The sequence below is a fragment of the Eleutherodactylus coqui genome, chromosome 1 (assembly GCF_035609145.1).
Source record: "Eleutherodactylus coqui strain aEleCoq1 chromosome 1, aEleCoq1.hap1, whole genome shotgun sequence".
NCBI lineage: Eukaryota > Metazoa > Chordata > Amphibia > Anura > Eleutherodactylidae > Eleutherodactylus > Eleutherodactylus coqui.
In genome coordinates this window covers 454,330,398-454,355,281 of record NC_089837.1, presented here as the reverse complement: position 1 = coordinate 454,355,281, position 24,884 = coordinate 454,330,398, and the positions used below count along the sequence as shown (strand labels likewise).

The following is a 24,884-nucleotide window of genomic DNA, read 5'->3' as shown; positions in this document are numbered from 1 at the left end:
TGTAAGGCAATGGAGAGAAGTTGAGTAGGTAATAGTTTTGCTCCTCCTCAGTACAGACCAGTCTTGTGCAAAAAAATGTGTGTATATATATTCTTGACAAAGACCCATGTTGTATAGGGTTGAAACGTTGTCTTTTGGGCATAATAAAGCTTTCTACTTTTTGCAATTCCCTGGAGTGCTGCTTCACATCTCTTTGGCTATACTTGAATACTATTGATGTATGATGCTAAATTGAGATAGTCGTGCACTTAACAAACTTGATGAGTGCATTGCAAACAGAATCAAATTAAGACCAAAAATTTACTTAAAGGGTATTCCAATGTAGAAACCTGCCCAGTTAACTTATTGGGGCAGACATACATACAGTGATACAAGCAGAAACTAAATATACCCCAAACAGTATTAGAGATATTAGGCCCATAATGAACCAACAGTTAACCACTAGAGATGAGCGAACGTATTCGGTAAGCCCGATTTCGCAATCGAGCACCGTGATTTTCGAGTACTTCACTACTCGGGTGAAAAGTACTCGGGGGTGCTGTGGGTGAGCGGGGGGTTGCAGAGGGGAGTGGGGGGGGGAGAGAGAGCTCCCACCTGTTCCGCGCTGCTACCACCCGCTCCACCACGCCACGCCCCGCCCCACAGCACCCTCGAGTACTTTTCACCCGAGTAGTGAAGTACTCGAAAATCGCTGTGCTCGATTGCGAAATCGGCCTTACCGAGTACATTCGCTCATCTCTATTAACCACCATTTGTGCAGTTTTTATGGTTATATATTGTAAATTCTTTCCCCTATTTGCAACAAGCTTTTGCACAGATACCAGAGGTGTTGTGGGCTCCCTCACTGTCATGGTCCCTCATGCAAGCATGGAAATTCTGCATTGAGCACAATTTAAAAATCCTTCAGCCACCACATTCATTAAGTATGAGACCAGCCTGCTAGCCTCCTCACCTGACAATCAAAATAGTTCTAAATACACCTTTTTTACTTATGAGGGAGGTAGGGGCAGCAGGGGTAGATCAAGACATTGAATTTCAAGTGCATGATTGTGTGGAATTAATGGAAATTAATCTAGCGGTCTTGAAAATGTTGTTTAAACTCCCTAAATCAGATATTGGCTGGAGTTGCAAATTGTCTCCCCCACACATAAGATTCTAGCACGATTCCTAGTCAGCAACACTGCACCTGTAAATCTGTTTGGGGCGGATGTGCTACAAGCCTTGCAAGCCACTATCCACTTCTTCTCCGATGGTACTGTTACCCTTGACTCTGAGGTGGATGAACAGTTAATTTGCTTGTTAAATGCTTTTGTCTTTTTGGAAAAAGCTAACAAGCCCACGCCCTCTGCAGATATAGCCCACCTTACTCAGATCTCACAGATGCTATGGGCAACTAGCAAGAAAGGCATTAGGAAGCTTCTAGTCCCAACTGTCTTGGACAAGCTGAAAGAAGGGGTTGTGCTTCCTTCTACACCTCAGTACCCCCTGAGCCCTGCAGAAAAGGCACTTCTCTTTGAACCACTCAACTGTATCCAGTCAAAAAGAAAGGAGAAAAAGGCCAGCTTCCTAATTACTGAATGGTACATGATCTTCATGCCATCGACAAAGTAACTAAATTGATAGCGCCCATTGTCCCAAATCCTCACACCCTTTTGGCTCAAGGTGCCCCCTTACTGCCACTCATTTTACAATTATGGAACTGCAAAACACTTTTTTTGGTGTCCCCTACTGGAATTCTGCCTTCACCTTTTAAAGGTAAGCAATATACCCAGCTGGTTCTCCCGCAGGGTGCACAAAATCCCTGGATTTGAACATGATAAAAATGAACCAATTGCTAACCCAGATTTTGAGTTTTTCATAGATGGTACCCGAAATCATGAAGATGGACAAGCAGAACAGATTATGCAGTGATAACCAATGGTGAGGTAATTGTAGGAAAAAGCCACTCTCTTCCTGGGATGTCTGCTCAGGAGGCCGGAGTTGATGGCGCTCACTGAAGTATGTAAACTGGCTGAAGGTAAGACTGTTAGTGTCTACACCAACTCAAGGTACGCTTTTGGAATTGCATTGGATTTTGCACCCTCGTGATGCAGTAGAAATTTTGTTGGATCATTGGGGAAACCAATCCAAAACGCAGAAGCAGTGTCTTTGTTGTACAAGGCTTTAGCTCTTTTCAAACAAGTAGTAATCATCAAGATCAAGACTCAAACCAAGGAAGTGACTCCTGAGGCTCTAGGGAACCAGAGAGTAGATGCAGAAGCCTGACTCTCCTTGACAGAGGTAACGGTTGTTGATCTGGTTGCAACCGAAATGGGTGTGGATATCTCTCTGTTGCTTAAATTGCAGGAACATACCTCAAAGGGAGAAAAGGAAGAGTGGTAAAAGAGAGGAGTGAACAGAAAATTGATGGGATCTTGAGGAAGGGTAAGCTCCTGTGCCTCTCCCTCACACTCTGCTCCATGATGCCATACCTGAGCCATGGGCCAAACCTATCATTTCAAGGAGGTAATGTGTGATAGTGTCATCTGCTTGGCTTACCCCCGAGTTCAACACTGCCATGTCCCCATGGTATGCGCCTGTCACAACACAGGCCAATTGGTTTAGGTACAATTAAAACATTGTTGATTGAAGTAATTTGTACATATGGTGTACCAAAAGTCATAGAAAATAGTAGAGGTACACATTTTATTAGCCCTATACCCAGTCAGAACTGTGCCTAATCATTAGACTAAGTTGAGCTCCTATGAAGTGTTGTTTGATAGGACACCCATAACAGGCCTATACTTCCTCCAGTCCCAGCATGAGGCCCTCACTTCTTACGTGAGTGCTTTATATCAGGAATTAGCTGTCACTTATAAGTGTGTATTTTCCTCGATTCCAGACCCAGACTCAAAATAGGGGTTACATAGTTTTGCTTTCAGGTTGGGTTGTCCTCAAAAGGACATATAAGAAAAAGTTTGGGATCGATATTTGATGGACCATACCAACTAGGCCTCTCACTAGCAAAGCCAGACTCCTACTGTACACTGATGAAGGGCAAAACCCGTGAAACAGCTGTATGTACATGGAGTTTGGCTTTGCTATTAATTCCCGGTCATTGTTACAAGGCTTGTATAAAAAGTCTGACTTTGGCTTGAAGGAATGCTGTCTTCGATTAGGTGGCACTGTAGAGGTTTTATTCCATGTCCCTTATTTGCATATTATCCAGAGGAGCGTGCATGGCCCTTTGAGTCTCCTCACTCACCATGTAGGTGCTCTCCCTAAGAAGAAAAGATAGCATTTCTGCCACACACAAACATGCACTCAATAATGTATTTAAAGATGATTGGGACAATATGTTTGTTAAAAATCATGAAGTACTAGTTGTAGTACTTGATTAGGCAGAAAACTGAATAATTGTTGAAGGTGTACTTATGTCCCTACAGCATCTTCTTCTACGCCCTTTGTGGCTATACCCCTCACTGTAGAAAAGATCAGGTCATGATTTAATAAAATTCACAAAACCACCAAAGCACAATTGCCCAATAATGGCTAGAGCATGGCTTCTAGAGATGAGCGAGCACCAAAATGCTCGGGTGCTCGTTACTCGGGACGAAATTTTCCCAATGCTCGAGGGTTCGTTTCGAGTAACAAACCCCATTGAAGTCAATGGGCGACCAGAGCATTTTTGTATATCGCCGATGCTCGCTAAGGTTTCCATTTGTGAAAATCTGGGCAATTCAAGAAAGTGATGGTAACGACACAGCAACGGATAGGGCAGGCGAGGGGCTACATGTTGGGCTGCATCTCAAGTTCCCAGGTCCCACTATTAGGCCACAATAGCGGCAAGAGTGGGCCCCGGCCTCCCAACAATTTTTACTTCTGAAAAGCCCTCATTAGCAATGCATACCTTAGCTAAGCACCACACTACCTCCAACAAAGCACAATCACTGCCTGCATGACACTCCGCTGCCACTTCTTCTGGGTTACATGCTGCCCAACCCCCCCCCCCCCGCACGACCCAGTGTCCACAGCGCACACCAAAGTGTCCCTGCGCAGCCTTCAGCTGCCCTCATGCCACACCACCCTCATGTCTATTTATAAGTGCGTCTGCCATGAGGAGGAACTGCAGGCACACACTGCAGAGGGTTGGCACGGCTAGGCAGTGACCCTCTTTAAAAGGGGCGGGGCGATAGCCCACAATGCTGTACAGAAGCAATGAGAAATATAATCCTGTGCCACCGCCATCAGGAGCTGCACACGTGGGCATAGCAATGGGGAACCTATGTGCCACACACTATTCATTCTGTCAAGGTGTCTGCATGCCCCAGTCAGACCGCGTTTTTTTATAAATAGTCACAGGCAGGTACAACTCCGCAATGGGAATTCCGTGTGCACCCACAGCATGGGTGGCTCCCTGGAACCCACCGGCTGTACATAAATGTATCCCATTGCAGTGCCCTGGACAGCAGAGCTAACGTCAGATTAAATGCAGGTGGGCTTCGGCCCACACTGCATGCCCCAACCTGACCGGGGTTTTTAATTCATAGACACAGGCAGGTACAACTCCCTATTGTGAAGTCCCTGTGGACCGACAGCATGGGTGGGTGCCAGGAAGCCACCGGCGGTACATAAATATATCCCATTGCATTGCCCATCACAGCTGAGGTAATGTCATGTTTAATGCAGGTGACTGCATACCCCAGTCAGACTGGGGTTCTTTAGAAGTGGACACATGCAGTTACAATTCCGTGTGGACCGACAGCATGGGTGGCTCCCTGGAACCCACTGGCTGTACATAAATGTATCCCATTGCAGTGCCCTGGACAGCAGAGCTAACGTCAGATTAAATGCAGGTGGGCTTCGGCCCACACTGCATGCCCCAGTCAGACTGGGGTTCTTTATAAGTAGACACAGGCAGGTACAACTCCCTATTGTGAAGTCCGTGTGGACCGACAGCATGGGAGGGTCCCAGGAAGCCACAGGCGGTACATAAATAAATCCCATTGCATTGCCCAGCACAGCTGAGGTAATGTCATGTTTAATGCAGGTGGTCTTCGGCCCACACTGCATGCCCCATCAGACTGGGGTTCTTTAGAAGTGGACACAAGCAGTTACAACTCCGTGTGGACCGACAGCATGGGTGGGTGCCAGGAAGCCACCGGCGGTACATAAATATATCCCATTGCAGTGCCCAGCACAGCTGATGTAACATCAGCTTTAATGCAGGTGGGCAAAAAATTAATTGGATTACACTGTAGGCGAGGGCCCCAAAAAATTGGTGTACCAACAGTACTAATGTACGTCAGAAAAATTGCCCATGCCCAACCAAGAGGGCAGGTGAAACCCATTAATCGCTTTGGTTAATGTGGCTTAATTTGTAACTAGGCCTGGAGGCAGCCCAGTTAAAATAAAAATTGGTTCAGGTGCAAGTTTCAACGCTTTAATGAGCATTGAAACGTATAAAAATTGTTTACAAAAATTATATGACTGAGCCTTGTGGGCCTAAGAAAAATTGCCCGTTCGACGTGATTACGTCAGGTTTCAGGAGGAGGAGCAGGAGGAGGAGGATGAATATTATACACAGATTGATGAAGCTAAAAGGTCCACGTTTTTGATGGTGATAGAGAACAATGCTTCCATCCGCGGGTGCAGCCTACGTATTGTTTAGGTATCGCTGCTGTCCGCTGGTGGAGAAGAGAAGTCTGGGGAAATCCAGGCTTTGTTCATCTTGATGAGTGTAAGCCTGTCGGCACTGTCGGTTGACAGGCGGGTACGCTTATCTGTGATGATTCCCCCAGCCGCACTAAACACCCTCTCTGACAAGACGCTAGCCGCAGGACAAGCAAGCACCTCCAGGGTATACAGCGCGAGTTCAGGCCACATGTCCAGCTTCGACACCCAGTAGTTGTAGGGGGCAGAGGCGTCACGGAGGACGGTCGTGCGATCGGCAACGTACTCCCTCACCATCCTTTTACAGTGCTCCCGCCGACTCAGCCTTGACTGGGGAGCGGTGACACAGTCTTGCTAGGGAGCCAGAAAGCTGTAAAAGGCCTTAGAGAGTGTTCCCCTGCCTGTGCTGTACATGCTGCCTGATCTCCGCACCTCCCCTGCTACCTGGCCCTCGGAACTGCGCCTTCTGCCACTAGCGCTGTCGGATGGGAATTTTACCATCAGCTTGTCCGCCAGGGTCCTGTGGTATAGCATCACTCTCGAACCCCTTTCCTCTTCGGGTATGAGAGTGGAAAGGTTCTCCTTATACCGTGGGTCGAGCAGTGTGTACACCCAGTAATCTGTATTGGCCAGAATGCGTGTAACGCGAGGGTCACGAGAAAGGCATCCTAACATGAAGTCAGCCATGTGTGCCAGGGTACCTGTACGCAACACATGGCTGTCCTCACTAGGAAGATCACTTTCAGGATCCTCCTCCTTCTCCTCAGGCCATACACGCTGAAAGGATGACAGGCAAGCAGCATGGGTACCCTCAGCAGTGGGCCAAGCTGTCTCTTCCCCCTCCTCCTCATCCTCCTCATGCTCCTCCTCCTCCTCTTCAACGCGCTGAGATATAGACAGGAGGGTGCTCTGACTATCCAGCGACATACTGTCTTCCCCCGCCTCTGTTTCCGAGCGCAAAGCGTCTGCCTTTATGCTTTGCAGGGAACTTCTCAAGAGGCGTAGCAGAGGAATGGTGACGCTAATGATTGTAGCATCGCCCGCTCACCATCTGGGTAGACTCCTCAAAGTTTCCAAGGACCTGGCAGATGTCTGCCAACCAGGCCCACTCTTCTGTAAAGAATTGAGGAGGCTGACTCCCACTGCGCCGCCCATGTTAGAGTTGGTATTCCACTATAGCTCTACGCTGCTCATAGAGCCTGGCCAACATGTGGAGCGTAGAGTTCCACCGTGTGGGCACGTTGCACAGCAGTCGGTGCACTGGCAGATTAAACCGATGTTGCAGGGTGCGCAGAGTGGCAGCGTCCGTGTGGGACTTGCGGAAATGTGCGCAGAGCCGGCGCACCTTTCCGAGCAGGTCTGACAAGCGTGGGTAGCTTTTCAGAAAGCGCTGAACCACCAAATTAAAGACGTGGGCCAGGCATGGCACGTGCGTGAGGCTGCCGAGCTGCAGAGCCGCCACCAGGTTACGGCCGTTGTCACACACGACCATGCCCGGTTGGAGGCTCGGCGGCGCAAGCCAGCAGTCGGTCTGCTCTGTCAGACCCTGCAGCAGTTCGTGGGCCATGTGCCTCTTCTCTCCTAAGCTGAGTAGTTTCAGCACGGCCTGCTGACGCTTGCCCACCGCTGTGCTGCCGTGCCGCGCGACACCGACTGCTGGCGACGTGCTGCTGCTGACACATCTTGATTGCGAGACAGAGGTTGCGTAGGAGGAGGAGGAGGAGGGTGGTTTAGTGGAGGAAGCATACACCACCGCAGATACCACCACCGAGCTGGGGCCCGCAATTCTGGGGGTGGGTAGGACGTGAGCGGTCCCAAGCTCTGACTCGGTCCCAGCCTCCACTAAATTCACCCAATGTGCCGTCAGGGAGATATAGTGGCCCTGCCCGCCTGTGCTTGTCCACGTGTCCGTTGTTAAGTGGACCTTGGCAGTAACCGCGTTGGTGAGGGCGCGTACAATGTTGCGGGAGACGTGGTCGTGCAGGGCTGGGACGGCACATCGGGAAAAGTAGTGGCGACTGGGAACTGAGTAGCGCGGGGCCGCCGCCGCCATCATACCTTTGAAAGCATCCGTTTCCACAACCCTATACGGCAGCATCTCCAGACTGATAAATTTGGCTATCTGCACGTTTAAAGCTTGAGCGTGCGGGTTTGTGGCGGCGTACTTGCGCTTGTGCTCCAACACTTGCGCTAGCGACGGCTGGACGGTGCGCTGAGAGACATTGGTGGATGGGGCCGAGGACAGCGGAGGTGAGGGTGTGGGTGCAGGCCAGGAGACGGTAGTGCCTGTGTCCTGAGAGGGGGGTTGGATCTCAGTGGCAGGTTGGGGCACAGGCGGAGAGGCAGCGGTGCAAACCGGAGGCGGTGAACGGCCTTCGTCCCACCTTGTGGGGTGCTTGGCCATCATATGTCTGCACATGCTGGTGGTGGTGAGGCTGGTGGTGGTGGCTCCCCGGCTGATCTTGGCGCGACAAAGGTTGCACACCACTGTTCGTCGGTCGTCTGCATTCTCAGTGAAAAACTGCCAGGCCTTTGAGCACCTCGGCCTCTGCAGGGTGGCATGGCGCGAGGGGGCGCTTTGGGAAACAGTTGGTGGATTATTCGGTCTGGCCCTGCCTCTACCCCTGGCCACCGCACTGCCTCTTCCAACCTGCCCTGCTGCTGCACTTGCCTCCCCCTCTGAAGACCTGTCCTCAGTAGGCGTAGCAAACCAGGTGGGGTCAGTCACCTCATCGTCCTGCTGCTCTTCCTCCGAATCCTCTGTGCGCTCCTCCCTCGGACTTACTCCAATTACTACTACCTGAGTGATAGACAACTGTGTCTCATCTTCATCGTCCTCCTCACCCACTGAAAGCTCTTAAGACAGTTGCCGGAAGTCCCCAGCCTCATCCCCCGGACCCCGGGAACTTTCCAAAGGTTGGGCATCGGTCACGACAAACTCCTCCAGTGGGAGAGGATTCGGAACCATTGCTGCCCATTCTGGGCAGGGGCCCGAGAACAGTTCCTGGGAGTCTGCCTGCTCCTCAGAATGTGTCATTGTAATGGAGTGAGGAGGCTGGGAGGAAGGAGGAGCAGCAGCCAGAGGATTCAGAGTTGCAGCAGTGGACGGCGCAGAACTCTGGGTGGTCGATAGATTGCTGGATGCACTTTCTGCCATCCACGACAGGACCTGCTCACACTGCTCATTTTCTAATAAAGGTCTACCGCGTGGACCCATTAATTGTGAGATAAATGTGGAGACGCCAGAAACGTGCCTCTCTCCTAATCCCGCAGCAGTCGGCTGTGATACACCTGGATCAGGAGCTCGGCCTGTGCCCACACCCTGACTTGGGCCTCCGCGTCCTCGCCCGCGTCCACATCCTCTAGGCCTACCCCTACCCCTCAGCATGCTGTATTACCAGTAGTGCAGAAACAGAACGCTGTAATTAAATGTGCCGCTTATTGGCCTGTGGTTGGAGGCTGACTTCGCTTACGGAACGCACAGCAGAGGCAGGAAAGAATTTTGTGCAAGCCTGCTGTAACACTTAGCTGGCTGCGTATGAATTAGGACAACTACCCCCAGCAGAGGCGCAGTACACTGAGGACGGTCACAGGCAGCCCAAATAGATTTTTTTTCCAAAATTTTTTTGGAAAAGCCCACTGGCTACATAGACTGTATATGTCTTTCACTGTCCCTGCCTCACCACCACTACTGGCCCTGGACTATGTAAAATTACTGCAGACTGTTTCACTCTGGACAGGATGACAGCAGTGATGTAAGAGGCAACGCAGAGCCAGGAAAGAATTTTGCGCAAGCCTGCTGTAACACTTAGCTGGCTGCGTATGAATTAGGACAACTACCCCCAGCAGAGACGCAGTACAGTCAGGACGGTCACAGGCAGCCCAAATAGATTTTTTTTCCCAGATTTTTTTGGAAAAGCCCACTGCCTATATAGACTGTATATGTCTTTCACTGCCCCTGCCTCACCACCACTACTGGCCCTGGACTATGTAAAATTACTGCAGACTGTTTCACTCTGGACAGGATGACAGCGGTGATGTAAGAGGCAACGCAGAGCCAGGAAAGAATTTTGCGCAAGCCTGCTGTAACACTTAGCTGGCTGCGTATGAATTAGGACAACTAGCCCCAGCAGAGACGCAGTAGAGTCAGGACGGTCACAGGCAGCCCAAATAGATTTTTTTTCCCAAATTTTTTTGGAAAAGCCCACTGCCTATATAGACTGTATATGTCTTTCACTGTCCCTGCCTCACCACCACTACTGGCCCTGGACTATGTAAAATTACTGCAGGACGCAATGCTCTGCACGGCCGATATACAAAAAAAAATGTGCAACACTGCAAAAAGCAGCCTCAACAGTACTGAACACGGTCAGATGTGGCCCTAAGAAGGACCGTTGGGGTTCTTGAAGCCTAAAATCAATCCTAACACTCTTTTGAATCATACCCTCTACCGGGATTGCAATAGGTCACCTAATAAACTTGTACAATATGTGGGATAACATAATACAGTAGAAAATTGGGCCAGAATGTAGGATGTCTTGAGCTTTGGACAATATTTGTCTGGAATCTTAGATCACACGGTAGTAGCCATGCCACCTTTGTAATACTGCATGATGGTCTGGTCATAGGCTGTAAGCCCTGAGCACACACTCTTTAAGAGAGCTGCGGATAATGGCCAAGGCCAAACAGTAAGCCTCATTTAATGTCTATGGGCATGGCTAACAGGATGGTTTATTTTCCCACTCAAACTATGCATGGAATAAGGGATAAGTTAGTGGAAGAAACAGACTATCTAGATGATCAAAGTTTCACAGTATTAGGGCTGACTAATCAAGCTAATGCAATTCAAGCTTAATTGATTGTTGTTACTAACCAACACACAATAGTGCTAGATTACCTTACAGTAGTCCAAGAGTGGCATACGCCAGTATGTTTTGCACTTTGTCACACTTGGGTCCTTTCATGCATCAAATATCTGACTACAATTCAGGGCATCCAGTCAGCTGGATAAGACCTTTAAGGGAACTCCCACAGCGGTGAGTAATACCGAGGTAATAACTCTGGAAGCATCAATAGTGAGGGTCTGGGAACTAGCAATAACTAATGGCCAGGTAATAAATGGTATAGTATGTGATATAGCAAAAGCCCTCAATGCCACTTCATGGGCTCTTGACTTCTTACTGCACAAGGTACTCAGAAAGCTGTTCTCCAAATAGAGCTACAACTGATGGTATTCAATCATGGTTGAAATATGAAGGTATGTGTTGTTTCAACCTCCTAATTCGGAATCTATTCATAAAAATATTCAAAATATCAAAAAGTGAGTACAGACACTCGGGCAACATAAGGACCAGGGAATTTTTGATTGGCTTTTTGGTTCCTGGTTCAACGTATCTTGGCTTTTTCGACTCTTTAGTGTAGTGGTAAGTTGTGTACTTCTTTTCTGTTGCATTCAGTGTATACTTAATCTAGTGAGTGGGTGTAATAATTGGTTCATGGGTCCACAAACACACACAGGTTCACAACTCATGTTAGTAAGAGAAATCCAATCCCAACCTAACTAAATGCATCATGTTTCCTAATGCTATATCTGTCCTCATACACAGAACACATGAGTCTCATTCCCTCAGACCCAGGGTTAGAATAGAGTCTCCTTAGGCACGGCACGGGGCCAACCCTTCATGGGTGTAGCAAGGTGGATTATGGATAACTCTTCGGAACGTCCATCTTCCTAGAGTTAGGTAAGGCAACACGTTCCTTAGAGTTTAGACCAAGTTTCGGGGACTGCTAAAATAACAACCCAGCAGCAGATGTCTAGGTGCACTGGTCACTTTCCTTAGATTTGTCCAGTTCCTGAGTATGGAATTGCTTTTTCCTCTTTTTAATGTATGCTTAGATTCACCAAATGTGAGCCTACAGTCCCCAAACATTGTTATACATGACTTTTCATTGCAAACTAAATTGAAATCCTTTCAATGATGTCATTCCCATTAATTATACTTTCATTAGCTAGACAATCTCATAAATGTTTCTCCAAAAACTGGCATGTTTCATTTTGAAAGATTTCCTCATGTTAGCTCATGACCTTCCTGTTGTTGTTGCAATGAAGTCTCAAGGGTGTACTGCAGTCAATACATGTAAACTCCTGATTATGCGTGATTCATATCATTTTATAGCCATCAAAGTTATTATACAGTAACAAAGACACAAAGACAACTCCTTACTGCAGTCTGAAGATCTCCTAATAACACTATAACAATAGATTTCTTTGTAATTGCAAAGTACATTATCGTAATAACCTAACACATAAAATCTAATTGCCATGTAGTTGTTTAAGTTACAATGGGCTCAGGGCATTTGTCTTTATAAGCACAGTGGCTGTCTGCAGGAGGAGACACAACATTGTGTATATTGGTTACAGGTGGAGATTAGATTGCAATATTTATAACCTTTTTTAATTCTTTTGTAAATATTTTAATATTTAGATTTTTATCTACTTGTGTTAACGTTTTCTCCTCAATATTATAATATTTACATTTTTAGTCAACATTGAATTGGCTCGGATAGTCTTGTGCTTTATAAATTAAAGGGCTAGTCTGACTAAAACATATATTTTCCATATCTGCCTCCTTTACCTCATTTTAACACTCTGGGGGTCTCCTCTGTATGCTACAGTCACTTCCATGCAGTGCAGCCCCCCCTGTCTGATGCTTATCAGGCACCATCTTACTAGTGAGATTTTTTTACTTCCTTTCACTCTCAAATCAATACCATGATGCAACAGCACAACATTAGCGGCTCATCCAAGTCATAAATCCCGCCTCCACAACGTGATTGAGCTGAATGAACCAATCACAGCCCTCACATTGGTTTATCGAGCACTGCATTGATTGGCTGAGCAGCGCTGGATGAACCAATCAGAGTTATCGATTCCGTGAGGCTAGCAAACAAGGACTGCAGGATGCTCGACGGAGCTCCAGACAGTAGCAGGAGGACCCGGATCGCGTCTGCTAGGTAAGTATTCCTTTTTTAGGGGGGATGCAGCTAGGGCTTATTTTAGGGATAAGAAAATGCATCACATCTCATGAAAATCGCTAATTCATGATATGCGATGCGATAAGCAGGTAGGCTCCGTAGGGAAACATGGGCTACAAAACACCGCAAATCGTGGCAGTATAGAGCATGGCACGATTTATTTTTCTTGCAACATTGCATCAGACAAAACATCACTAATGTGAAGGAAGTCATAGAAAAGCATGGCCTTCACATATATGTGATTTGAAGCACTGTTGCAGCGCGAGAAAATCACACGATATTGTCGCCCATGTGAAAACGGCCTATGACATGAATGTCTGTGTCCCCCTCTAAGGCCCCATGTCTACTTTCACGCACGGATTCCACTGCTGAATCCCACAGTGGTATCCATGCGTGCCTGCGGCCATGAAGAATGAAAAGATATTTTCTTACCCCTCCGGATCCAGCGCGGGTCTTCTCTGAGCCAGACAGATCCTCTTTCTTCAGCACAGCGGATGCATCTGGGAGCATCGGCCGACGCGCCTGGTGCAAGCGCAGTGCTTTTTCTTTCGTTTTTTAATCTCCTGCACTCACGCAGATCTGCGAGCTGCACGCTGGGAAAAAAAATCACATGCGCATGCTTTAAATTGCCCCGCAGATGCTAATGCACCTCTATAGGTGGCAAGGGGTGCGGATCTCCCGCGCGGGAGACACGCACGGATTTTATAATTGAAATCCGCCAGTGGACATTGGGCCTAAGCAATTTCTGTAGTAGGGACCATTCAACAGTATGACCCAGGCTGAGAAACTGACTAGAAACTGAACACATAAACCCAAGAAAACCTGAGCTAATCAAAATTGAGATCACATGACCATCTGAGAAAAAAGAGGCTTGGAGATTCAGGGAGAAAGGGATAATTAACAAAGGTAAGGCTGGATTCACACGAATGTATATCGGCTCGGTTTTCACGCCGAGCCGATATACGTCGTCCTCATCTGCAGGGGGGGGGGGTGGAAGAGCCAGGAGCAGGAACTGAGCTCCCGCCCCCTCTCTGCTTCCTCTCCGCCCCTCTGCACTATTTGCAATGAAAGGAGGCAGGATGGGGGCGGGGCCAAGTCTCGCAAATTAGCCCCGCCCCCATCCCGCCTCTCCTCATTGCAAATAGTGCAGAGGAGTGGAGAGGAGGCAGAGAGGGGGCAGGAGCTCAGTTCCTGCTTCTGGCTCTTCCATCCCCCCCTGCAGATGAGGACGATGTATATCGGCTCAGCGTGAATACCGAACCGATATACATTCGTGTGAATCCAGCCTAACACTAGCCAAATAGGTGGATAGCTTCATCAGGAATGAAAAAAATCACCCTTTAGCGCTTATTTAGACAGCACTGATGAGCACTACTTGGAGGCGCCAAGTATCCGCCCTGCTCTGCTGTTTGACATCAGTGGTAGGGAGTGGAACCTGGAAGTAGGCGCTACGGATGCCATGCTATTGTAGCAATATCTTTAGGCTGAAGTACCCCCCCCCCAGCACGGGGGAGGAAAGGGAGTCTCCTTCTTCACATCGCCGGATAGCGCCGGTGGTGCCGAATGCCTGCACATGATACTTCGGAAGATCCGCCCGATAGAAACAGCATTGCCGACAATAGAAGTGAGAGTGAGCGGTGAAAGCTGGTTCGTTTAAGTGTGAGTGGCCTACTATCTTTTACCAGGGTGGGGTAATTGGATTTACGGGACTGTGAAATAGGTATTGGGCTTATGGCGCCATAGTTTGAGTTCAAGTGCAAGACCTTGCAAGGGTTACCGGGTTATGACGCTGTGTGATATAATTTCACTACGTTATGTCATGTGTTATTAAGTGATGTCATGTTATGGGTCATTTACATGGGATGATTAGCGCTCAAAATTCGTTCAGACGAATGAATTTGAGCGATAATCGTGCAGTGTAAATGCACAAAAATTGCTCACTATTCGTCCGCAGGTTCTTATCGCTGACTTTCAGTAAGCTTAAAAAGCATTGCTGGCTCGCGGGCTTGTCATTCTGCGTAAATGATATAGAGGAAGGGCTCCTTCACACGGGAGTTTTTTGCGCGCGCAATGCGTAGAGAATAGAACCCATTAATTTTAATGAGTTTGTTTGCTTTTACTTTTTTATGCGTGCATTTTTCAAAGGTCCACAAATAAGTGTATGCGAGGTGCGCAATGCGCGATATGCTGCACAATTTCGTAAAAAAATCTGGACCGCATTATGCTAAATAGCTAAACAGGGCGTGTTCGTCTACTGCTCGAAAATAAGCGTGCCCTGCATGCGCAGAAAAAAAAGTAAAATGCGCTGATACAAGTGCAAAACAGCCTTGTGCATAGCGCAAATACATTGCCCTGAGGTGTGTGCAAAAACATATACACCCGTCTAAAGGAGCCCTGAGCGTCCGTTTAAGTGAATGAGCCAACGATGATTTCTATGCCTCCGTAAAAAGAATGAAAAGCGAACGATTTCTCATTCGTTGTTCGATCGTCGGCTGCGTTTACACTGAACGATAATAGCTCATTTTCTCTTGGTTGAACGATTTTTTAAAATAATCGTTCCGTGTAAGGCTGGACTCACACGAACGGGTCAGATTCCGCGAGCGGAAGGCCTGCGATACATTGCAGAAAGTAATAGCAAATGGTAGCGGATCTTCTCTTTCTCTCTCCTGGCTTCTCTAGGTATTATCATACCTCGCTGCGAGCATATCCGCTGCGCATACGCAATATCAATTGCGTATGGGTGACGGAACACATGCATCCATTGACTTCAATGTCCGCACGCAATCGGCGCTAATATACAGCATGCTGCGATTTTTCTTCCGCTCGTGGAATCCGCACTTCCTGCCCACGAGTGTGAAGAAAAATTCGAAAAAAACATGCCTTTCAATGCCCGCGTTGTAGTACGGATCTTCCATGTGCATGGCAATCGCAGAATCCGAAATTCAAATTTATTTGCATAAAACCACCCTAAAAGGGCCTTAATAAGATTTATTCCAGTTATTATGTAGCGTTTAAGGTACGCAGCCCCTCCGACGGAGCGATACACGCTCATTTGCTTAATGTTAGGTTATCTTAGCAAAATGTCTCGCCTCTATTTGTCATCGCCGCGCCATTCTGAATCTGTGTCGCTGCAACACCTGGGCAGAGACGAAAACGTGATGACCATCTCCGCACAGCGCATATTTATGCGCTCTAAAAGGAGTGAAATGAAAAATAAAGCCGTGACGTGTAGCGGACGTCTGCAGGGATAGCGCTGAGGTCACATGACTGAAGATCGCAAACCGGATCACTGAATCAGAAGCTGCCATTCTAGATCTGATGTATTACCCATGGAAAACCCTGGAGGACACATCATGTACAGAGGGAAGAACAATAGCCGCTGCTATATTTAGTCATGACTCAGCCACACGTCTAAATCAATGACGTGTTTATTTTCTGTAGTACAGGGTCATTCTGGAGTCCAATAATCCAGACACCCTGATAGTCCGGCACTTGTTTATTACATTTCACTATGTGACTATTGGTGGTGACCGCAGCGGTCCGCACTCTCCGGTCTCCTAGCAACCAAGACTCCTGTCAAAGGGGCACTAGGCAGGGGGCGGGAAAAGCTAAAGCCACACCTACTGCAAGTTGTGCTGGGCCTGAGCCCGTACGTAGCGTCAGGGAGAACCTCTGCGTCCTGCGCAGTGACGTCACGGGATCTCCTAGAAGCTGTGTGTTGTGGCCGGGTCTCTGCGCCCGTCTTCTGGGAGCTGCAGGCTCCTCCCCCTCCCCGTCTCCTCATGACCCGCAGTGGATGTGGCCACAATCCTCGGTGACAGAGTGCAGCTGCTTATAGACTCCCGGCCCCGAGCCTTCACAGGGGAGGTAGATATGGAGCTGCGGGAGAGCAGTGAGTAGGAGCTGGAGGAGCGGACAGCAGTGCACAGCTTGCAGCCTGGTGAGTGACATGTGGTGCTGGGTCTTATGTCTGCACTGACAGCTTGTTGCACTTTGTGTAGTCACTGTTTCTGAAGTGTTTGGGAAGCTTACTGGTGTAGTAATGCACCGCAGGAGCAGAATGCAGTGTAGTAGTGCAATAGTAGTGCACTGCAGGAGCAGAATGCAGTGCAGTAGTGCACTGCAGGAGCAGAATGCAGTGCAGTAGTGCACTGCAGGAGCAGAATGCAGTGCAGTAGTGCACTGCAGGAGCAGAATGCAGTGTAGTAGTGCAATAGTAGTGCAATACAGGAGCAGAATGCAGTGCAGTAGTGCACCGCAGGAGCAGAATGCAGTGCAGTAGTAGAATGTAGTGCACTGCAGGAGACGAAAGCAGTGCATGTTTGTATTGGTGTAGTGGGTACACAGTGCCGGTAGAGTATTTGTAGTATTGTTCTGGTGGAGCAGCACACAGTGTGTTATACTGGTGTTACTAGCATGCAGCGTAGTGATGTACTGATGGAGCAGAATGCATTGTATTGTGCTGGTGTAGCAGAATGTAGTGTGTTTCACTGGCGCAACTACATGAGGTGTGATGTCTTACTGGTGTAGTATACTGTGATGCCATACTTGTGGGGCATAAAGTCTATTCTAGTACTGGAGCAGGGTTGTGACATATGGTGTATAGTTCTGCTGGTGCCACAATGTTTTGTACTGGTGACATCATACTGATGGCGTACAGTGTATTGTACTGGAGCGGTGACATCATACTGGTGGTGTAGAGTGTATAGTACTGGTGTAGTGACATCACGCTGGTGGCGTACAGTGTAATTGTACTGCCACGGTGACATCACGCTGGAGGCGTACAGTGTATTGTACTGGCGCGGTGACATCACGCTGGTGGCGTACAGTGTATTGTACTGGAGCGGTGACATCATACTGGTGGTGTAGAGTGTATAGTACTGATGTAGTGACATCACGCTGGTGGCGTACAGTGTAATTGTACTGCCACGGTGACATCACGCTGGAGGCGTACAGTGTATTGTACTGGCGCGGTGACATCACGCTGGTGGCGTACAGTGTATTGTACTGGAGCGGTGACATCATACTGGTGGTGTAGAGTGTATAGTACTGGTGTAGTGACATCACGCTGGTGGCGTACAGTGTAATTGTACTGCCACGGTGACATCACGCTGGAGGCGTACAGTGTATTGTACTGGCGCGGTGACATCACGCTGGTGGCGTACAGTGTATTGTACTGGCGCGGTGACATCACGCTGGTGGCGTACAGTGTATTGTACTGGCGCGGTGACATCACGCTGGTGGCGTACAGTGTATTGTACTGGAGCGGTGACATCATACTGGTGGTGTAGAGTGTATATTACTGGTGTAAAGACATCACGCTGGTGGCGTACAGTGTAATTGTACTGCCGCGGTGACATCACGCTGGCGGCGTACAGTGTAATTGTACTGGCGTGGTAACATTATACTGGTGGCGTACAGTGTAATTGTACTGGCGCGCTGACATTATACTGGTGGCGTACACTGTATTGCACTGGTGGTGTACAGTGTATAGTACTGGCGCGGTGACATTATACTGGTGGCGTACAGTGTATAGTACTGGTGCGGTGACATTATATTGGTGGCGTACAGTGTATAGTACTGGCGCGGTGACATTATACTGGTGGCGTACACTGTATTGCACTGGTGGCGTACAGTGTATAGTACTGGCGCGGTGACGTTATATTGGTGGCGTACAGTGTATTGTACTGGCGCGGTGACATTATACTGGTGGCGTACACTGTATTGCACTGGTGGCGTACAGTGTATAGTACTGGCGCGGTGACGTTATATTGGTGGCGTACAGTGTATTGTACTGGCGCGGTGACATTATACTGGTGGCGTACACTGTATTGCACTGGTGGCGTACAGTGTATAGTACTGGCGCGGTGACATTATATTGGTGGCGTACAGTGTATTGTACTGGCGCGGTGACATTATACTGGTGGCGTACACTGTATTGCACTGGTGGCGTACAGTGTATAGTACTGGCGCGGTGACATTATATTGGTGGCGTACAGTGTATTGTACTGGCGCGGTGACATTATACTGGTGGCGTACACTGTATTGCACTGGTGGCGTACAGTGTATAGTACTGGCGCGGTGACATTATACTGGTGGCGTACAGTGTATAGTACTGGCGCGGTGACATTATATTGGTGGCGTACACTGTATTGTACTGGCGCGGTGACATTATATTGGTGGCGTACATTGTATTGTACTAGTGCAGAGGTGTGTTGTCACACAGGTGCAGTAGGTTTTGCCCTATTATGCTGGTGTGGCGTAGTCCTAATACACTGCATAATGTAGGCAGGTGCTGATTGTTATTCTTGTGCTCTACAGGGAAGTCACGACTCTTCCGTCCCGGGTTCTGTCTGACGTGGAGCTTTCTCTGCTGTTTGATCTGTCGGCAGCGCGGTGTAAAGTTCAGTCTTCTATGTTGTCACATCTACACATAATAGCACTAATTGGTACACCTTGCTGTATGATATGCAGGCAGCGCAGTAGACACACAAGTGGTTCAGCGCTGGAGTAAACCGCTGTAGAGCAGTAGGAATCATTTTCCTGTTTCCCTGCACTCTGGAGGATCGTTGTTTGGTGTTTACGTTGCTGTTGCCATTTTTTTTTTGCAAAAGCAATCAAATAATGACAAACTGTCGCTTTAATGGTGCATGCTGAGCAAGCGACAGCCTATCATCAGTCAGAGAAGGACTTACAAAAGTGTCACCCAGAGTGGCAGTGAACCCTGCTGCGGCTTCTACAAAAGGAGTGACAGCTGTGATGAAATGGTAAAATACCAGAATGCAGTAACCCTTTTCTATGGATACCCAAGGATGCACAGCTCCAAAATCAATCTACCTTCCACAGCTGTTTGCCACTGGGCATGCTGTTGTCTGAAGTTAGATTAAAAATGAATCTTGGGGGTAGTTTATATAAAAAATTATATATATAAAATTTATTTTATTTTTACATACATACCCTCCTTTTCATGAATAGAATACCAGAATGCAGTGGAGACTGACACAAAGGCAGATCAGTCGAAAAGAAGGTAAAGTGAGGGGATCTTAACAGTATATAACAATATTAAATTGATAGTTAGACCTGGTTCAAGGAATATTCATGTTCGACAGTTTATGGTTGATACCTGTCTGACTATAGTATGTAAAAATCTTTTGGGGACATAGGTGTTTATTTATTTATTTTGAAAAGTTTGTTCCTGTTTAATTTGTTTTACTTTACTTTTTCATGTTTCCTTGTTGGCTTGATACATAGTTCGTGTCCTTGTCACTGTTTTGCCTTTTGTGCATTAACTTCTTTTGGAGTCTCTTGTGAAGTTTCTTGTGTGTTCAGGCTGGAGGGAAGGAGGCTTCACATAATTACCAGGGAGTCATTTCAGTTGGTGTCCGTCAGACATGGGAATCGCTTATTCTATTGTCTTTCATACATGCGAAACCTTCCTGGTGTACAATCAGTGTTCTCCCCAGTAACCAGCTGTTTAGCTGATAGAGGAGCCATGCAGTTAGTGTGTCTAGAATTATTTTCCAAGGGTATAATAGTCGTATAATAACTAGGGGAAAAAACAAAATGTATACAAATCTGCATATCTAGTAGAAAAAAGCCTGATGAATATCTGTACAACCATATGTTTTGTATTTGGCCTTTTTCTAGAGAGGTAACTTTTATCTTGTCTCCACCGGAAGCATGGGTGGAGACATGGGTTGGGAGTCCTCAGCTGCAAGGTTTGCCTAGGTGATGGCCAGAGCTGGGGATTGGCTGGCGCACACACCTCCCCACATGCACCTGCTGCTGTGTAGCGGAGACAGTGACAGGGGAGGATGTAGTATGCATCCACTGCCGAGAGCCGCACACACACACACAGGGGAGCGGACTCCCCCTTCAGCTACCGCATAACTCTGTGACATGGCCCTGGCAGCTGACGCCTCTTGCCTCTCTGTCCCAGTCGGCGGGGACAAACTGCTGAGCCGGCAGGGAGAAATTGCGGTGAGAGGCACTACAGTAGGGAGAACAGTGTCGGCGGAGGCACCATGGAGGGACAGAGCGCAGTGGGCTGGAGAATTAAAGAGGGAAAGCAGAGTGTCATTGGTAGGGGAGCAGAGCTCTGAGCGCAGCACCACAGCAGGGAGGAGAGTGAGAGCTGGGAGGCTGCAGCGGCCGCAGGAAGAAGGAGGGCACAGAAGAGGTTGGAAGGTGAGGAAAGCATCGGAGCGGGGGGGTGCACAGGAGTGGGGAGGAGAGTCACAGTCTGGCCAGTTGCAGCGGCCGCAAGAACAACCACAGTGGAGAGGAGATTGCAAGCTGAGGGGGGGGGGGGGGTTAGTAATTAGGCGTTACCTGTCACTCGTCAGGTCTCCACCCATATGTGTGGTGGAGACAAGATACAACAGTACCCCAAATGTCTGGGCTGGCAATACTCCCTTTATTCGCATGGTATTATTGTACCTTGATGCCACTGGAAGCTAGGGGTTTGACAGGAGGAACGCCCCTCTCATTCCCCCCCAGCTCCCGATAAGGTGAAGGCACAAAGGTCCTACTACCGTGTGGATACATTTTTGGCGGCCGTGGAGGGTTAGCCTTATGGTTACTGTTCTTCTTAGGCTTCTTAGGCCATGTTACCGCTGTAACATTCCAGCATTCACATGTAATAATGTAAGCCTAAGAACAGTAACCATCCACGGCCAACAAAATGTATGCAGACAGTGCAGCGTCTCTGCTCAGTGCCGGCCGTCATTTCAGGCATTCGTCCCACCCGTCCGCCGTCTCAACCTTCTGTCCCGTCCCCCGCCAGCTGTCAGCTCCGTGTCGGCGGCTACATGTGTGTTCCGTGACGCCCGCTCACAGCTGCCAATCACCTTTGCTTTGGCCTCCCTGATCCCGAGGCTGCACAGCGCTTCTACACTTGAGGGTGCTTCCGCCTCCTGGCCCGCGGCAGGGAAAGGTGCTTTCCCTGCGTCACCACCTGTCAATCTTGGCTCCACCAGGAATTCCTGGTGGCGTCAAGATACAATAATACCTACTCACATTTGGTCATCACTGACGTATGTTGAAGGTAATTGCTTGTCATGTGTTTTTTTTTTTTTTCCCCCAGATTGTGGCATGCCCTGTCTGTGGTCTGCCTTCCATGGGGAATTACAATGTGATGAGAAAACTAAACTACATGCTTGCATGTGGTAACTAGATTACAGTTCTCATTTCCTAGAAACCCTTCTCGGCAAATGAAAAAAAATTGATTTTTTTTTTTTTTTTTTTTTTTGTAAAACCCTGACGTTCAAGAGCACGAGAGAAAAAATAAAACTTTTTAAAATGATATTGTTTGTGTCTGGTAGATTACGTTCAGAAACTCATATGCATCAGGCTGTACATGATGATCAGTCGCTGTTGGAGGCGCTATTGTTGTTGACGTAAATTTTATCGTTATGACAAAGAATTTGTATAAATTACGCAGGTCTGCAGTTTAGGATTCAGTTACTAGAATTTATGTACTTTTTTCTTTAAATCTCACAAAAGTTAAAATGGACATATGAAAGAAACGGCAGATTGCAATGTACCAATTCCTGTAAGTTATCACTTAACTGTCTGGTGAGATAAAGCAGCGCGGTTGGTCTTTATCATATGATGATGACATTTTACTTTTAAAGGGCAACTGCCGAAAGTTCTGTTTAGAGTACAGAGTAGCATTGTGTTAGCATTATCCCTTTTTGAAGTTATAGGCCCTTATATATGCAGGACATCTGCCCCTGCCTCCCCATGCCACCATGATACTTCATCCCCTGTTCTCTGGTGGTTCAGCCTTGTCATAGGGACATGGTGTGGATCCCGATTACTGTCCACATCTTAACTGCTCTGAATAGCAACAGTTGTGTGTGGATAAAATGAAAAAAGTTTGGAACGGAGTTAGCCAATAGAACCAAGTGTGATTGTTCTCAGTAAGAGAAACCAAGTAATCTTGTAGATATGATAGCTTTTAATGGCTAACAAAAATACATGATGTTCTAGGGAGCTGTCGAACCGCTCAAGGTCCTTCCTCAGGCATAATGGAACAAATCTAAAGATGTATTTAATATATACACATGATCACATGGGAGGGCATAAAAATGGTGTACTTAATTTGCACTAGATAAATACCAGAGACAGGATAAAAGGGCTCAGACATGTTGGGATTAAAAGCACTTGCATAAATACCAGGGAGGGGTGAGCATAACAGTAAATAATTAGCCCAGTGACAAGGAATGTGAGTGGTTTTTAGAGTCTCTTAATTGCTGTTAGGGGGTCAACACCAGGCCAACGTGTTACCTCTGCTCTGGGATTCTCATATCTCATAATCTCCACTGCTGTAGAAATGTGTGTGAATGGGACAATAGTCATCAGATAAGTAAGCCGCTGGTCCGTGGATCACACTGTAGGCTTTTGGTCTTAAGAAACTTGTGATGCCCCCTTGTTACTATCATTTCTATTGGTTTCCGATCATGAGGGTACTCGGATGCTGACGCAGCACAGTTCTGAAATGTGTGCGCGGGAGACATAGTGTTACATGGTGCCCTTTAGATGATTTGCGGTCTAGTGTTATACAAGGGTTGCTTGAGTCCATCATAGCAACTCATACAGACCGGCTTCTCTATTATGTCTTAACTGGCGTAAGATCAGAGGTTGTCTTTTAAAGCCTGTTATTTCAGATGATTTTTCAGAATAAGCTGTTGTCTGTGTACATGAAGTCACTATATCTGGCCATTATGGAATTTATCACGGCTTTTTCACCTCTGAAGGCTCCTTTACCGAACAGGTATGTAGTTTCCCATATACTGCACATTTAGAGAAAAGGAGATATGGCTTTCCTATCTCTTTCTCTCATATGCACAGATCTAGCAGCGTGGAGGACATGATACAGCTGCACTGAGCAATGTAGATGTGAATCCAGTACTCTGGTGAGATAAAACACTTACTAGAGTTTTCAGCAGCAACCTCCCTGCATGTGCCTCTGCCTTTCTCTTCTGTCCATAGACTTCTGAATGGTATGTAACCTGATAGTTCAGTGCACGAATTTAGTAGTATTTGAGAGTGAAGGATGCATTGGAGATGAGAAGTGGTATTTTTTCCTCTGATGAGGTATATTACAAAGTATCTTATATTCACTTCTAATATTGATTGATTCAATTTTTGAAATGCCAATATCCATTTAAAGGAAACCTGTCATGTCCCTACAAACTAAATTATGGTTCTGTTAAAAGATATGACAGGGAGTATATATATATATATATATATATATACTTTCCGCTATCACCTGGTGGAGTCTGTGTGTGGCCCGAAAATCAGATTCTTTTCCCACTTCTGTTTGCGCGCTCTCCTATACAAATCTTTTTTTAGAGAACGCGTGTATGAGAGCCTGAAAATAGTCAGATTTTCGACCGATGCATGATCTTCATCTGGTGATAGCGCTGAATCACAGGAGCGGATACGTTTAAGAAGTATATATCACCTGGCTCTCTGTCACGTCCCCCAGCGGCACCATCACTTAGTTTATGGTTCTGTGGGAATTTGACAGGCTCCTTTTAAGCCCAAAAATGCCTTGGCCATTATAGGGTTAAACTATTGTCAATACTTTATCCTATTGTATGGGAGTGTTTCCCCCCCACTCTATTTTTGTACAGATGTTACATGTAAGTAAATGGGATTATTTTGAAATCTAATTCACATCTTAATATCTTTCATCTAAAAAATCTGACTTTGCTGCTTTTCACCCTGTTATGGCCCTTCACACGGGACAACAATCGGCCAAACGACTGCTTGAGCACTGACGTCAGACTTTGCGGCCGGATCGCTGGTTTATCGCTCAGTGCTTTACACGGAAGAAGAAGCCCACGATTTAGTCTTTATGCTGACTGAAAGTCTTTGATAACGACTAGTGAGTTTTTTGCATACATGGGCCATTAGGTTTCCTTCACTTGCGTGTCAACAGCAGATCCTGATGTGCATCTGACTACGCATCAGAAATCTGTAACTGACTCTTGGAATTTTGTTACAAACTTTCATACAAATTAGTGGGCAGCCGCCTGATTTAAAAACCGCGTCAAGAATTGAGAAATTAATTCCTAATTTTTTTTTTATTTTTACTACTTTATTTTTGTCAGTGGTGTGGATTTTAAAATCTGCTTGTGACAATATTTACACTGTATCAACAACGGTCTGGATTTCCAAATGATTCA

The 24,884-nt window shown here is 47.2% G+C and overlaps 1 protein-coding gene across 3 annotated transcripts in view; it reads left to right on the top strand.

The window, feature by feature from the left end:
* The first annotated feature begins 16,384 nt into the window (after positions 1-16,384).
* FNDC3A (fibronectin type III domain containing 3A) overlaps positions 16,385-24,884 on the top strand; it is a 187,750-nt gene continuing 179,250 nt past the window's right edge. For 2 of the 3 annotated variants that reach the window (XM_066583972.1, XM_066583994.1), the window contains exon 1: positions 16,385-16,627. The gene's annotated coding sequence lies outside the window, so the exon portion shown is untranslated. Of the gene's footprint in view, positions 16,628-19,366; positions 19,455-24,884 lie in introns of those variants that run through there. The other variant, XM_066583979.1, reaches the window with a different exon arrangement.